The sequence below is a fragment of the Tachyglossus aculeatus genome, assembly GCF_015852505.1.
Source record: "Tachyglossus aculeatus isolate mTacAcu1 chromosome 12 unlocalized genomic scaffold, mTacAcu1.pri SUPER_6_unloc_3, whole genome shotgun sequence".
Taxonomy (NCBI): domain Eukaryota; kingdom Metazoa; phylum Chordata; class Mammalia; order Monotremata; family Tachyglossidae; genus Tachyglossus; species Tachyglossus aculeatus.
This window is the reverse complement of record NW_024044830.1, coordinates 3,682,499-3,687,270: the sequence shown is the minus strand read 5'-3', so window position 1 is coordinate 3,687,270 and position 4,772 is coordinate 3,682,499.

The following is a 4,772-nucleotide window of genomic DNA, read 5'->3' as shown; positions in this document are numbered from 1 at the left end:
GATTGGGGAGGGTGATCGGTGGTGGAAGAAGGAGGAATGGGAGGTGTACTAGTCTGCAATCCTCCCTGATCCGCCTCAATCTTCGGCCCGGGGTACAGGGAAAAAGAGCTGGTTCCATTCTTATTCAGAAGAATGGAACGGGCGTCCGGTGCAGTAGAAGGGATTGATGTTAGACAGAACGAAGGCCTTTAGGAGGCCCAGACCAACTCGGCCCTGGAATTGGGGGAGGGAGAGGGGACGGGCGAAGAAACCCTGAAGCAACCACTCCTGAGCTCTGATTCGAAGAATCTCTTTAGCTGAGGGGATTTACAGCCCTCCAACATCTCCTCTCCCCTGTCGTCGTGCCCAGGCTCCTCGCTGCAGAGGACTCAGCCCGATCCAGGGATGTCCCCGCTCCCCCGGGCTCCCCGGTGCTGAAGCCCGGCTGCTCCCTGCTCCCTGCTCCCTGGGAACGCGGGTCCCGGGAACAGTTGCCGCCCGCGGGCCGGTTTCCAGCAGGGCCCAGGAGCGGCCGCCGTAGCTCAGCAGAGCAGGGGCGGCAGAAGTTCGGTATTTCACGCTCCGTTCCAGAGCCCGAGTCTGGGCCTACGGGGGCAGTGAGGACGGGGCACTGCGTCAGCTCCATTCTGTCCCCGTCCAACCTCACAACCCACCTCAGGCCCCTTTGTGGCCTCCATATGGGACATTCTTCAGGCTTCGGTTCCCACCGCCCCTTCTCCTGAAATTTCGGGGGTCATAGCCTAATTGAAAGAGAACGAGCCTGAGAGTCAGAGGTCGTAGGTTCTAATCCCGGCTCTGGCACATGTCTGCCGTGTGACCTTGGGCAAATCATTTAACTTCTCTATGACTCAGTTACCTCATCTGTAAAATGAGGATCCAGAGTATGAGCCCCATGAAGGACAGGGACTGTGTCCAACCTGATCACCGTCAATCTACACCAGCGTTTAAAATAGTCCTTGGCACAAAGTAAGCTTTTAACAAATACCGGAATTATTGTTATCATTATTATTTTTGTCCATCCTCCTGCCCCCTGGGACCCTTCTTTTTCCTGCCTCCGGTTGATGGAGTTTCTCTGAGGAAAGGGGTAGCCCAGGCTTTCTCAGGCACTTTTGCTAGTGTCCTCGCCACTGCCAGTCTACCATTCATTCACTCAATCGTATCTATTGAGCTCTTACTGTGTGCGGAGCACTGTACTAAGCGCTTGGGAAGTACAAGTTGGCAACATATAGAGACAGTCCCTACCCAACAGTGGGCTCACAGTCTAGAAGGGGGAGACAGAGAACAAAACAAAACATATTAACAAAATAAAATCAATAGAATAAATATGTACAAATAAAATAAATAAATAAATAGAGTAATAAGTATATACAAACATACATACATATATACAGGTGCTGTGGGGTGGGGAAGGAGGTAAGGCGGGGGGATGGAGAGAGGGAGGAGGGGGAGAGGAAGGAGAGGGCTCAGTCTGGGAAGGCCTCCTGGAGGAGGTGAGCTCTCAGTAGGCCCTTGAAGGGAGGAAGACAGCTAGCTTGGTGGATGTGCGGAGGGAAACTCCCATCTAACTCTTACACTGCAGCTGCAGCTCCAGGAGTCTGAAGGAACTTGGAGGATCGACGTAGGGCTAGAGGTAGAGCCAAGCTAGCCTGATCACAGCCAGATTTCCAGCCGGGAAGGAAAGAAGGGTGCTGTCCTGGGTCGTCTATCTGCCTCCTCCTGCCACCCTTCTCCTCTCATACTCTGCTCATCCCTTCTGCTAAACTACTCCCAGACACCTTCGTTGTGGATAGGGAATGTATCTGTTAATTGTTATATTGTACTCTCCAAGGTACTTGTACAGTTCTGTGCACGCGGTAAGCACTCAATAAATACAATTGACCGACTTTATCTCCCTTTCTCCATTTCTCCTCTCCTCTTGGACCAGTTTACTCTCTAAACTGCTTCCAGCATTCCCATCTCCTCTTCCCCCATCTCACCTCCCTTCCCAGTCCTGCCCCCTATCTTCCTTCCTTATCCTCCATTGGAGCGATCTAAAGCGCCCCCAACACCCCTAGCCCCTCTTGCAGGAATTTGGGTCATCGCCGACAACGTCACAGGGTCCTGGGGGGCTAGACATTGGGGACCTGCTGCAGGCTGGTGACAGACGGGCGAGGGGGCGGAGGGGAACAGTGCAGGGTGGGGGAGGGGGCGGTTCTACGAGCCCACAACCACGTTCAGGTGCCTTCCCCAACACGGGACGCCGGGCCAGGGGATGCCTCAGCCTCAATGTCCGGCCTGCTGCGAGAGGAGGGTACTCAGGACGGGACGGGGTGGTCGACACTCGGGCGGATGGGGTGGAGGGCAGAGCTGAAGTCAGAGCCGAGGGGCAGAGGGAGCAGGTTCGGATTCCAACCGGGAAGTCCGGTATTTAAGGGCGCCCCCCGCCCCACTCCGCGCATCCCTGGGCGCACCTAAAAACCCCTCCCTCCACCTGGTCACCGCAAAGGAGGACAGAGCTGGCATGGTGTAGTGACTAGAACTCTGGCCTGAGTCAGAAGATGGTGAGTTCTAATCCCATCTCCACCCTTCTTCTCTGTGTGTCCTTGGGTAAGTCACTTCACTTCTCTGGGAATCAGTTCCCTTATCTGTAAAATGAGGACTGAGAATGTGAGCCCCACGTGGGACTGGGACTATGTCCAACACGATTTGTTTGTATCCACTCATGTGCTTAGTACTTAGTACTGTGCTTATCTCCATATCCAAGCGCAACCCCTGAAATTAAGGTTAGCGCTCTGGTAGAACGGGGAAAGTGGAGTTGGGGCTGCTCTCCAGAGGACGTGAGCGTCACGGAGTCACTGCTCTGACTGTGTAGACGTGGACTCTGCCACCAGCCCGTCTTTACCGGCTCAGGACCCGAGGGTGGCTCCACTCCAGAGAACAGCAGACCTGGGTTTTCAGTTCCTTCCAGGCTCGAGTCTAAACAAGATCGACACTTTATTGGCGCTCCAAGCCGCGTCTCCTTTATAACAGGGCTAAACCGTTAGTGCGGAACGAACCCAGCCTCCTCCCGCTCCTCCAGTCTGCCCACCGCCACTCCATTCCCCTTCCCCTCCCCCAACAGGGACTCAGGGAATTCGTCAGGAGACCCGAGACGTGGCCTCCAACTTAATCCACTTGAAAAAGTATTCCAGAAATACTTTTAGGCATCCAGCCACAAGGTTGCTTGTGCTTTGGGACAATCCTCTGAAGGGCATTTCGGCAAGGCCCTTGCCCTCCGGTTCCTGGCCCGTCTCCAGCACCTCGGGCAATGCCCAGATGTAATTTCTGGCCAACTTAAGCCTTGGAGAACTTCAGTGTTTTGGAGTAGCAGGACACGACCCTGCGAAAGTTGTCTAGCGCGTCGTTCAGTCCGTGCATGCGGGTCCGCTCCCGGGCGTTCGCTTTGACCCTCCGCGCCCAGAAGCGCTTCAGCCACGCCTTGGTCATCCGCTTCTTCTTTGGCCCCCTGCTTTTGGGTCTCGGCCTCTGGTTCCTCTGCGCTAGCCTCTTCCCCTTCCCCCTCCTCGTCCTCCTCCTCCGCCACTTCCTCCTCCTCCTGATCTTCAAGGCTGTGGTGCGCCTCAAGTAGGCCTGCTAGCGCCCCCCAAGCTGCAGGAGCCTCGCGCACCTCCTCCCCTTCTTCTTGTGGGCCGAGGGCGACCCTCAGCCAAGGGGGCGGCGGCAGGACCAGCTGGTCCATGGCTCCTGCTTCCCCGAAAACCCGCAGCATCTGTGGACACTGGGACAGAGAGATTAGTGACAGTTAATAACCCACCCCGAGAGGGCGGCGGAAGCTGAGGAAGATTACTAGCTTCATCTCCCCGCGGGAAGCAATCAGACTCCCCAGGCTGCGTGGACATTCCGGGCTTGGAGGCCACTCAGCGAGGAAATCACGTCGGTTGGTTTGCTCACTCCACTCACCTAAACCGCTTTATGGTCTCAGCATCCCTGGTCTCCGCCCAAAATTTCCCGCGCCTCCACTCTGGGGTAGGCGGAGGGCTTGGGTCCTCCAGGGGGAGAAAGGGAAGGATCCCAATTACCTCTGGGCTCCAACTACCCAGCCAGACTACCCGAGGCAGTCCAGAGCGGATTTGGTCAGCGTGCAGGATTGGCTTGTGCTTTGTAAAATATTTCCAACCACTATCTCGGCTTTATCCAGTTAATCTTGATAACCAATACAGGGTGTGACATATAGCAAGCCTCTAACACAAATTATTATTTTTATTATTATCATCACCATCATCATTACTGTTTTCATTATTTTTGCCACATCTCTGAAAGGGAAGAAAAAGAAGGGGTGTAGCCCTGCAGGGGTATAGTAGGGGTGGTATTTCTCCACATTTTACAGATGAAAAAGCAGAGAGATTAAGTGACCTTCTAAAAGCCACCGAGTAAACCAGTGGCAGAGCTAGGGGTGGGAACCTAGATTTCCTGACTCCCAGATTAGACAATCCTAGAGACTCCCTCTTCTCCTTCCTCTTCCTTATCACTTTCACTCTACCTATTACTTCCCTCCCTCTTCTTCTTCTTCTTCCTTTTTCTTCCCCACCTCCGTATGCTTCTCCTCCTCCTTCTAGCCTTGTCCTCTTCCTCCCCTACTTTCACATTCTCCTCTTCTCTTTCACCGACTCCTTCTCACCAGAAACGGTTCATTGTTTCTCTACAAACTATCTGCTTTAGTTTTATCCAGCTACTTTTCTGTGGTCCCTGCCCTTCCAGAGTGCATAGTCTAAAGAGACCAAGAGGATATATAC